Consider the following 12,575-nt stretch of genomic DNA (forward strand, 5'->3'; position numbering starts at 1 on the left):
TACATGCATCTCCTGCTAGAGTGAGAGCTACTAGCTCGACTCACACCACTACAGAAAGACAGATCTATGAAGAACAGATGAAAGAGATTCAGAAAGAGTTGACTTTAGAGAAAAAGCAAAGGTTGATGATGGCGGAAGGGTCGATGGTTATGCAAACACGCATGGAAGAAGATCAGAAATCAATGCAAGATGAGCTAGAAATTATCAAGAGAAAGCTAGAGGAGGCAGAGAAGATAAACGCCGAGTTGAACGAACTCCTCGTGAACATGGGAGAAGAAGCTGAAGCAGAGAAACAGACACTCCTAAAGCAGATAGAAGAGCTGAGAGGACAGCAGGCAGAAGAGCAGGTAGGCACAGGGCCGGAAGCCATGGAAGGCATAGACCTAGAGAATGTGGCAGATCCTGTGGACACACTCATGCAAGAGGATATCCTAGTAGGACCCTCTCAAGAGCCACAAGATCTGACACAAGAAGAGGAAGAGAAGCTGCGCAAGGCCATAGAGGAAAAAATCAGAGAAACGGCCAAGGAAGCCTTGGAATGGGAGCAAAGGGTTTTTAAATCCATGACCATTCAGAAGATTGATGCCATCAACCTCCGGCGTGAATGGCTACAGCCCTCTCTCCCATATCCTTTGCTAAAGTACGAAGCCGCCACCATCAACAAGAGGATTAGAGAAGAGCCGACAGTGCCACTCTACACAACAGATATCTCCCAGCCTGAAGGGGCCAAGTTGATAGTCCCAGCCCAGGTGGAGAAAGGCGTGGCTGACGAATTATCCACAGTACCTAATCTATTTGGTAGAGGCACCCAAAATCATAAGAGATAACCTAAGCTTTTGCCCTCTACCAAGGATACGGACGTGGAAGGCCCAGGAGATACTACAAAGAAGCCAACCCACTTGGCTAAACTATCCGAAGCTGCCAGGCTTGAAGATAGGCGAGAGAATAAGTGTTCAATACATGGTGAAAACCCTAATAGGTGCCATCAAATTGTTCACTAGCTCGCCTGACCTTTCTTGCATAATGATGAGGAAGATCTGCAAAACCCTTTTGGCAGTCTTCAAGACGTTCAAACCGGGCCAGGTGACAGACAGTATCTTCTTCTTTCAAGATACTTATAGATGTGCATATGATCTGTCTGGTCAACCTTCCAAGGAGGTGATACACGCATTGTATCAAAGGATAATGTTTCTACCATCCTATCACCTCTAGGCCTTTGAAGAAGCGTTCTACACCGGCTTCTTCACCATCAACACTGATATATTCGGCCCAACACTGTTGGATTTACATGCAAGATACGAGTCACTGCTCAAGATGCGCGAAACCATAAGATGAAGAAGCAACTCAACAGCCATGCCGGGGACGACATGAGCAAGGAGGGAGGGAGTGTTAGAAGCTAGACACATCCTACGGAAACTCACTACTGGGCAGATTATCATTTTTTGTAATTATTCATTTATTGAGAAAACTCGACATTTCACCTTGTAAATATTGGGGCTTACAGAAGTTTCTAGATTGTATCCCAGATTTGACAGTTAGATTGAGTAGATGGTTGATTTGGAACTTTAGGGTTTGAGAATTGTAAGGTATTTATACCACTTTTTGACCTTAATGAAAAACCTTTGTCATTTTTAAAAAGTTTTGAAGTCTGTGAGTGAGCGTACTGTGTACGAGAGAGAGTGTGAGCTTCATCTTGACGCTACGTGTGCACCGGTGGTCAGAATCGAGTGCGGAGAAGTGCAACGTGTTGCCCCTGACGAGAGCTATGCGTCGATACCTATATTGCGCGCATACGGTCTGGCTTTGCGAGCTCCATCTACGAGCTTCATCTGGTGATTTGGTGAGCATAAGTTGTCCGATTTTGCATTGCAGCATATCCACGCGTTCACATTGAGTAGAGCTACACATTAGGCACTTTAGATTTCAAAAATGAAGACCTACAAATTTCGGCCAGACATCCTACGTGATTTTACATCGTGTTTTTGGGTTGGGGTTTTGGTTCATAGACCTTAGGGAGAGCGACCTATTGGTGTTAGTAGGGTCTCCTTGAAGTTCTGTGGTGTTTCAAGATTGTTTGATAGGTGTCGGCTCTAGAAAGCGTTGTAGGAAGTTTCCTCTTATGCACTCTTGAAGCCTGTGACTTAGACATTGGGTAGAGACCTTTGTAGTAATTAGTTAGGAGTCGGTCGAGTGTAGGTTGACACCCTATGCTTGCTTCCACGTGCCTGCGGGTCGAGCTTCGTCCTTAGCTGACAAATCTTGTTAGGTGAGTTCTCACTGTGCTGACGTCCGTTGCGGCGTATCCGTCCAACAAACACATGTACCTCTCTCTCAAGTGCCTAAGGGATCTAGTGACAAACTAACAAGCTAATTAAAAATGAACAGCCCATGTCGTGTAAGCTTGGTAGTGGAAAGGTCACTGTGTTTCTTCCAAGGTTTCTATGGGAAGTGAATGTTCTTTTTTTTTCTTTTTTTTTTTGTAGAACTCACAATTGTGAGTGAATTATATTGAACAGCCCAAAAAATTACAAAGCCTTGTCATGCTTTTGTTGAGCCATGAATGTTCTATTCTATCATATAAAAGACATGATTGTGGATAGTTGAAGGGAAGGGAGAGTTGATGTGGTAAAAAGTAAATTGCAAAAACCACCATGCATGCAACAATCTGGCCAAGGTTGCAAAGATGTCTAAGGTTTTGCAAGTAATGTTTAAAGTTTGAGAGGTAGTCCCAAGGGATTCACTATGGATTTCCGTATGGTAACACGTGAGTGTACAAGAGGGGGGTTTTTAGAGGTCAGACATAAGCGTATACAATAGGGGTATCCACCCATTATTTCATGCTCGTACTGTATGCATAAGGGAGGGGGGGGGAGGGATATTAAGTGGTTATGCCATAAGACACATACCCTAACAAACCAATTAAAGAATCTTTCACATGACGGTGTTGTTCTTGGTATTTCAAAGAGTTAATTTACTCCACTGGCAAACTAAGATAGCTATACCAATGAGAAAATATGGTACCTCCCTGTCCTTTCCCTTAGCTAACATCTTTAAGACTTGTTCAACAAACTTCTAGATTTGTTGGGGTTGATGCTACCATAAACTTGACTAATCTTCTTCTGTGTAGTCAGTAGGCATCAATATCTTGGACATTCAAATCCTCATTAGCCTCTTCAACATCATCATCATCAATACCACCGTCTGCATAGCCTGTATCTCCACATCTGCACCCTCATTTTATTTATTGTTTTCTTCTTACACATCGTCCAAGTCACTCTTCTCTTCTTCTTCTTCTATGCAAACTTAGTAGCAACACCAATGGCATGATCATTTAAAGCTTCTCCCGCACCCACGATACCAGCTTTACAACCATCATTGTAATCTATAATAAGTTTCCCAATCTTTTCCTGTGCGTGCATTGTTTAGTAGATTTCCAAACTCTTTATTCTCATCTAGATCCTTGGTGTTGTCATTCTTAATTAAGGACAACTAGAACTTTATTAGCTACCCTATGTAAAATATATTGGGGTTGATCGCCATATTGTTGTTACGTTGCACCATGGTCAACAACGGTAGAAAAATCTTCCCAATGTAGAAAAGCTAAGTAAATGTTATCTCTCTCTACACTATAGACAAAGGGGGAGGGAGTTTGTAAAAATGTACAAACATTAAAAAATTCTTGTAATCATGGCACTATTTTCAAGGGCATAGCTTCTTCATAGACTTGGTCTCTTATGTCCACTATGAGCTGCAAAGAGTGTGTTGAGCTAGTTTTGGCATCTCAATTGAACTACCCAAAGTGATCCCACTATTTATTTTGGATTTTAGGTATTTGTCAAAGTCTGGGTAGGGCAATTTATTGATTAGCGCACTTGGAAAGCAATTAGAATTTTTTATGAGCCTTGTGGAATTTTCTAGATCTGCCTATCATTTTTGTTGGGTAGCAAGGGCAATCTTGGGTCACCTCTCTACGATGCAATTCCCTCCTCCGGACAACCTTACATAGGCTTTGTGATCATGTAGTCACAAAGTTTCTCATATGTGATCTAGCTCAATTCTCTTGCTAGGAGGAGATGCTCAAGATGTATGCTCACCTAAGGTCTATCCATCAAGGTCATGCCATATCTATGCGATACCACCCTTGGTCACTTTTATTTGAGGTTTTTTATCAGTATGGGGAGCCTTTCCGAGATCTCTCTCTCTCTCTCTCTCTCTCTCTCTCTCTCTCTCTCTCTCTCTCTCTCTCTCATGTCATGTCGCTCTGTACCTCAGTGAGCTCTCAGTTGCCTTGTATATGTATGTGGCATTGTAGTTGTTCTCTAGTGACTGAGGATCTATTCGGAGTCGACTTGTCCACTGGATTGGAGGCTAGTTCATGGATTTGCTGTGTGTAGCCACAAACTCTCACCCGTACAATGTTTTGCTATTGCCTAGGGCCCTAGTTTGAATTTTCCTTGCCATATGTGTGAATCTGAATGCCTTTAGGGTAATTTGTGAGGGAAAGTGAACGTTGCAAACCAGGTCGCTTTCTATGCAGGTGAGAAATGATGGAGCGGGCAAGCAACAAGCGCAGCAGGGGCATTTCCCGAGTAGTTCACCTCCCGCAAAAGACACACACACACACACACACACACAGAGTTCGATTTGAGGCAGCAATCGGAAAAGCTCCTCCACTGAATGATGAAGAAGGTCTAGAGCATATTCGAGGCAAAGCGTATGCTATTAGTATTTTCTCTTTCACTCGTTTGTGATTTCAAAGGCTGAGCTTTTTCCATCTGTGAAGTTTGCATTGTAATGCATGGCTTAAGCTGTGTGTGGCCTTTGTTTCAGCATAGAACTAAGAGATGAGCTGCGGCTAGAGAATAGGAAGCCATTTGGAAACGTATGGGCGGATATCTTAGCAAGCTTAACATTTTTCCTACTCTTGGTCTTTAATCCAGATAAGGTAAGGTTGTGCTCTATTTTGATATAAGCTTCCATTGTGTTAACATACAAAACATGCAGAGTTGTTCGCGTGTAATGCAACTCTATGATGACATTTTCTACAGGTAGCAGTCATGCGGTTAACAGGAAATCGACTATTTACAAATGTTTCAGATATTGGAAAAGCCTTCATAATTATTCTACTATCCGATATTTTTTTAGGGTACTTTTTCTCGCTGATTTTCTTTTATGTGCATGTTAATGGTTGCCATGTTTCACTATCCTAGACTGTAGTTTCTATTAGATTGTTGTGACTAAAAAGAAGAGGACGAAGGACCTATTGGTAGCCTCTACATGTGCTCATAGCAGATTATGGATTCCAGGTTGTAGAAATATATCCTTTTCTCGTGCAACATTGACCAGTGTATGAATTGTGTAACATAGAAACCTCATCTTTCATATTCCACAATTTATGACATATGCCCCTTTTGTGGTATTATCCAAGGTATATGAATTAGGTATCAACTTCTTATTCTGCATTCTTAGATGAAAAGTGGACTAGAAGATTCTGAGTACTCATGAGCATCATTCTTTTTGTCCAAGCTGATGGTGTTTTGGAATTTCCAGGTACCACTCTGAGTCTTGCTGGGAGACACTTGTGGAAATTGTGTTAGAGCACTACGGTTTTGAAGCAGACAAAGCATCAATCGACTTATTTGTTGCTATTGTTCCGGTCACGATAGATGCTTGCTTCAAGATTTGGGTAAGTCTAAAATTTTTTAGGTTTACTTAAAGGTCTCTCTCTCTCTCTCTCTCTCTCTCTCTCTCTCTCTCTAGTATTAGGCACCCATTCTATCAGTGCTCACACATACCCCACACAGTTCCAGCTTAGTTATCACTTGCATGTCTGACTTCTTAATGAAGTTTTCGGGCGATGTTTGAAGGTAATCTCGTTAAGATGAATGCATGTAGCTGTTGGACAGGGCCTGATGCACGGGACACGGCCTCTTCTTGCAAAAATTCCCACTTTGGAGAGTTAGCAGGACAAGGTTTTGATTGATGTTTGCAGAATGGATATGCAAACAAGATCCCAACAGACGTTCAAAGGCTGCCCAGCCCTGCCAAAACTTCAATTGATGTTAAGCATGTCTATTAGACTTGGAAGGGTAGCAATAGGTTCCTATTTGGCGGAAGGCTGATTTTTGGGCCTGATGTTGCATTGTTGCTATTGACTTTGGTTCTCATCCTAGTTCTTGTATTGGTGCTTGGTAATTTTTGTTGGAAGGCACCTTGTGAAAGATTTTTCACACTTTGGTGGTATATCAATCCTGGTGGTTACATTAGCTTTTACATCTGGTGTCTTAGTTTTTCTCTTGCTGACCTCCTGTAGGGACCCTGGTATAACTCCATGTAATAAATATCCGCCTGAACCAGAGGAAGAATGCTACTCATCATTCGAGTGGAGTGGCGGGCAAACACCAAGGCGAAGGCTTCCGCGAACAAAGGATGCGATTGTGAATGGGATGGCTGTGAAAATCAAGTGTTGTGACACCTGCATGCTATGCATACCTCCCCGTTGCTCACATTGCTCTATCTACAATATTTGTGTGGATCACTCTGACCATCATTGCCCATGGGCTGGATAATGCATTGGACGAACGACTTATGAAAACTTCCACTATCGCTATGACAAGAAGGCAAATCCTCATGATCAAGGAGTTTTTCACAACATGAGGGACATTATTTACTCGAGTTTTGGAATGTCCAAGATAGATTTTCGTGCACAAGTTGAAGCTTCAGACAAAACCAAACAAAGTTGATGATGCTTTTGACCATGGCGGCGAGAAAAGTTATAACAACATTGAGATTAGGGCGAAAGTCCCCTGGATGCCTACTGCTCTTGATGCTTTTGTTCAAGAAAGGAGTGTTATTCGTTAGACCTACGGGAGTTCTAGTAAAGAAATAAGGTACAGATATGAGAATGATTTTATAAAAATTCGGGATCATTCTTCCTACGGTTGCATCGAAGAAGGTGGTTCTCTCACTCATTCTATGGAGGCATTACCTGAAATGCTAGTACATGTTCTATAAGTAAGAGGACAAGGCAATCATAGATTGTCACCTCCTATTCAGGCAAAAACACACATGTAGACAATGCACGATGGACATAGGAAATTGTTTGTGCAGTTTGATGTCAATTGAAAGGGTTTCTTACTGTCCTCCAATGTTATTATGGCTAGTAACTACATGGATACATCAGTTTCTAAGCTAGTTAAATTTGTATGTACTCTGCAAGAAGGGGATTCAAATCTGATGTTATGGAGATAGGCTCGATAACAACAATTTTTCTTCAGAGAGAGAGAGAGAGAGAGAGAGAGAGAGAGAGAGAGAGAGAGAGAGAGAGAGAGAGATAGAGAGAGAGAGAGATTTCTAATTAGGCACATCCTCTCCAAAGCATGCTACGGGGATGATGTTGGCCTCTTTATAGTTGCTGCAAGCAATAGCAGAATCTACCGACAACTCCAAGCATTGTGGACGGCTACTGGGTGGTGATGGTTGGGCAATGTGGGATGGGAGGCTTGATGAATGAACAGACGAGCAGAAGAGTGTTGCTAGCTAGTCTCATCAAACACTTCTATCATATTTGGGTTACTTGGTTGTTATAACATATCTAGTTATACTTCATATTGTGTAGAAGTATGGAGATTAAAGTTTGTTACTACAGCTTGATATGAAATTGTTTTTTCTTGGATCGAGTCTTAAACGAAGGTGTGTTGCTATCACAACGAAAGAGGCTTGGTTACTTGTTTCTATTGGTCACATTAGTGCTACTTGTATTTGACAGTCCCCTGGCTCTGATGAAGAGGAGGAAAATGATGAGCCTAAGAGAGCTTGGCACGATCTTCTACCCAATCATTGGTTTTGCGATTTATTGGTTAGTGGTTCTTTTCATATAAAGTCGCTTTTGTTGTGTTCTTTTCTTGCTATGGGTCTCTAGACTCTAGCTCTTTTGTTAAAAAAAGGTTATTTGGATCGTTTATTCAATTTTCTCTTCAAGAGTTTTGGCTTTTATCCTTTGAATTTTAATAACCCAGCTTGATTGCAAGCTTGCCTTAAAGTGAACCAGAAATGCTTTTAGCAAAAGCTTCAAATTTTGACTTAAAAACGAGGAGACTTTTAAGTTTGCCTTTATTTTATAGTTCGAATACTTTATTACACATTGTTTGCAAAAGTTAGAATGAATAGAAACATTTGAGTTTGGTACATGATATGTGTGTGTGTGTGTGTATGTGTGTCTGAGAGAGAGAGAGAGAGAGAGAGAGAGAGAGAGAGAGAGAGAGAGAGAGAGAGAGAGAGATTTTAATAAGAAAGAGATACATTTAGAGAAAAAATTATAAGCTGATACCTTCTGTAATGTGTTTTGATTTAACAAGTGAAGTTTTCCATGGTTGTTTATGATCATACCATTATTTGTTATTTAGAGAACAATCCATTTCATATGTGTGCCTCAAATCCCATGTGGGAAGCCTACTAAGTACGTGGCTAGTATCATTTGTTTTGAGACTGAGATTTGTATCAGTTTACGAGGGAAATTAGGTCCGTCTTTTGACAAATTACATTGAATCGATTGGTTTGTCATAATTTAGTATTCATTATATTTGTTGCTTTTCATGGTTTTTTCTCTTAACATCTATTGCAAATGAAAACACACTACAATCTACACTCTATTCATTTGCACGTCAACATGTATTTTTGCAAAAGCATGTGCTTCTAAAATTGTTATGTTACTAACATACATAAAATAGCAGGTCATGACATTCCCTACGAAATCCGTATGAGGGGGCCGGGATGGGTCATTGCGAGAATGTCAGTATCTTGTCCGTATGTAGGGGGGTAGGTTAGCATGTAAGATACCGTACTTAGGGGGGTTTCTCTACTTTTGATGCACGCAGGTGACATCCCCCCCATTACTAAAAGTGAATTGCCCGGGGAGGTAGTAGGGTGATGCCTTTGGGACTAGAAATGATAGATAGGGAGGGTTTTTTCCGGGGGGGTGATGGGGCACATGTGTATGTTGCTATGGTGGATGTGGAGATAGCATGTAGATAGTGGAATAATTAGACCAAAAAGAGTAATGTATACCATAAATTTCATCTGGTGAGTTCATTGACCACAAATGGAATCTTATGTTCGTGTATTTTGTTGACAATCAAGAAAAATTGAAAAGAGCTTTTGGTGGTGAACCGCCGCGATCGGATGAAGTAGCCTAGCAAGAAGTCAAACCAATATAAATATGTCAATCTGAGGATGTAGCCAACCAAACTAGTGCATGGAAATGTCAAATGTAATTCCCCAATGACAATGGACCAAGGAGAAATGTGTCACTCTCAAGCCAAGAAGCAACTGAAGGGGAAAATGCCTAAGTCTCCCGTGCGGTTTAGCTTTCACTCAAATTGTGTCAAATGAACTCCAAATGACATAAAACTTGAGATTAGCGGTCTCTAGGCTATAGGCAACAGGTTTCCAACAACAAAACCTACAAAAGTCATCGACGTGAAATATCCTATAAAGAAATCCTCCTCAAGGGTCTGCATGTAGTGGCTTGGGAGGAACATAATTCTAGAAAAGAGGCCATAGATTACCTTCATCTTGGGGGTATCATTCAAGTTGAATACAAGTCCTTTGTATCCCTCCAAGAATGAAGTCTACTTTACTTTGGTGGTTTCTATATTTTTGAATGTATTGATACGTGCGGAGAGCATGTAGAAAATATTTAACATCATTTTGCATGCTATGTCTGGCTTCCCTCAAACTACACTGATCATTCCTTGATATCCTTCCTCATATAAGCGAGTGAAGGTGCCTCTATTGGTTTGGGGAATACTGGGTAGTTTAGCCATGTAGGGTGAGAAATAAGATGTTTCTCAAAGTCATCCCACCTTATCCTTCTAACGATTGGGTAGTATGTTGGGTCAATCTGAAGGTGGGTTGGAGAAAATGAGTTTACTATTACTGCTTGCTTGTTCTCCCCAATAAATTTTCCATGTTGGCATTAAGAGATTTCTTTTGCAATGCTTACCCATACAATGAGCAGTGAAGGTGCAATATAAGCGTACTCTTCACTACGTACGCTTAATAGTTATCAGATCCCTTATTAATTACAACTTTTTTCTTATATTCCCAAGGTTAAAAATTGGGCTTTTGGCTAGAAAGGGATAATTATTTTAAAAATGTGGTGGATACGATATCTAGTCTCTCATTAAGTATAAAATAGTTTGGAGACAATCATATTATTTCGGGTTCAAGAATTACAATGTAGAATTTGGAAAAAAATAAATGATTAAGTGGATGAATTTTTGTATAACCGTTTGAATTGGCGTGACTGAGTCCCTAGATTCAACAGAGCTACTCGTGTCCAACAAGAAAATGCTCATCAATTTGGAATGGTTTCATTGGATGTATTGCACAAATTATTTTTTTGAGTCGGTTCGTCATTATCAGTACTCCAACTCACTCTTTTACATTTTTTACAAAAATGAGAACATCTACACCATCTTGTCACAATTCAATCCTAACTCAACAAGTGTGAGGGATGGCTTTACGTTACAGTGGACATCACTAAAAGCATCTCTATTAAAATGATGTGATGAGACAAAGAGAGAGTCAAGCTTCAATTTTTACACAAAGTGAAAACTCTTATTTTCATCATTTCTTACATCATGACTTGTATTTGGGAATGCATCAAAGGGTGTGCTAGTCAATGCCATTAAGGAAAAAGGCTAAGACTAGTTTAGAATGGGCTCAAAAATTCAATTCCAAAAAGGCTACAACCTTTAAAGAGTGAATTTCTATACACAAACATGTTATTTTTCTTGAGTGAAATGTATGACCACTACCTTACTATCTACACTAAATTTTCCATGGGCTTCTACTTCTAAGAGATCAACTCAAGTGCAGTTGCATTTATCAAGAAAGGCTTTTCAAACTTTATACATATTCAAGAAAGGTTTTCAAACTTCAACACCTTGTCAAAAATGGAGGCATTTAAAGTCACTTGAAGAGTAGGACCATCAATATTGGGTTTAAGAACCCTCTCCATGATAGGAACAATTATTTTTTGCACATTTTTTCTACATGGAAAGACATACACACCTTCATCAGAGAAGCTTATACTTGTGCCTTTGCAAAAAGAACAAGTTTTGTTATTCACACAAGCACAATTTTCCAAGATGAAGAGGTTACAAAGGTGGAATTTCCGATCGTGCCCAAGGAGATAGAAACATTGCATGGTGAAAATCTATAGCCACAGGTCCAAAGCAAAGGAGGATTAATATTTATGCCAAAGAAGACACATAAAAATCTATGAAGAGAATGTTAAGTATCTACCAATGTAATAAACCTTAAGAGAAGGTAACAGCCAATACCTATCACCAACGTAGCAAGGGAGCTCCTCATGCAGACACACAAACATGTGAAGAGGATAATTTATATAGAGCACACACACAGTGAAATGGCTGTAAGTTTAGGGAGGTGGGCAAAATAAGAAATTTTAGGATGACGTGTTTAGTTTTAACCAAAACCTCTAAATATCAATCATCACCTTCAACAATTATCTTTGAACACTCCACATTTATCTTCAACTAGTTCTTATTTATTAAAATGAAATTGAATTCCACATAGAAGCTTGGTAGATCTGCACAAAATCGAAAGAACACTTTAAATAAAAGCATAATTAAACTTCACACTCTCAATACCATCATAACATAGCATGGAGATCTTCAAAGTTCCATCTATACAAATGACATCATAAAAGGTGCAACATTAAAGGTTCATATAGAATTCAAGCTTGGCTCTACATTTTATACCTGAGAATCATGGGAAGAAAAACAAAGAGCATAAAGATATTTAAAATCGATTGGAATACATTAGGAGAAATATGAACCTTGCATGGGCCTTGTAAGGAATCCTAATTTTTAGGGATTAAGGCTAATGTTGTGTAGGGTTAAGGGGACAAGGGCATTCAAGAAGCTAGTTTTGAGTAGACTTTTCTAGCCTTTTTTTAGACACATGTAGGATGTGGACCTAGGAGGTCACTTTCTCTCTCTAGCTTTTGGAAAGTGAAGGGAGTAAAGGGGTGTGGCCACATCAGCAAAAACGTGGGTCACTAAGAGCCAAAATTTCACTACAAGAGGCTCTTCACATTAGCGACGCTCACACAGCGACGCTAAAAAAAAAAATTCCCGGCGTCGCTATGAGCGTCGCTATGAGCGTCGCAAATTTACAAAGAAATTTACGACGCTCATAGCGACGCTTATAGCGACGCTCATAGCGACGCCAGCTGGGGTAAAAAAAATAACCGAGCGCGCCCAAAAACTCAGATCTCAGATCTGAGTTTTTCGACGCCCTCAAGCAAAGAGCAGGTAACGCTCTCCCTCTCTTTCTCTCTCTCTCTCTCTCTTTTTCTTTTACACACACACACACACACACACACACACGAGGAGAGGAAGGAGAGACAGGTATGCTCCTTCCCTCTCCTCATTCTCATGTTCCCTTCCTCTCTCTCTCTCTCCCTCGCTCTCTCTCTCACACACACACACATACACACACACATATAGTGTTTTTGAGAGAGAGAGAGAGAGAGAGAGAGAGAG

General features: G+C 40.3%; 1 pseudogene; it reads left to right on the top strand.

The window, feature by feature from the left end:
• Positions 1–5,402: 5,402 nt before the first annotated feature.
• Positions 5,403–6,743, top strand: LOC147458444 (putative protein S-acyltransferase 7 pseudogene; annotated as a pseudogene).
• Positions 6,744–12,575: the final 5,832 nt, after the last annotated feature.

Source organism: Adiantum capillus-veneris, chromosome 5 (assembly GCF_014529385.1).
Source record: "Adiantum capillus-veneris isolate H3 chromosome 5, ASM1452938v2, whole genome shotgun sequence".
Classification (NCBI taxonomy): domain Eukaryota; kingdom Viridiplantae; phylum Streptophyta; class Polypodiopsida; order Polypodiales; family Pteridaceae; genus Adiantum; species Adiantum capillus-veneris.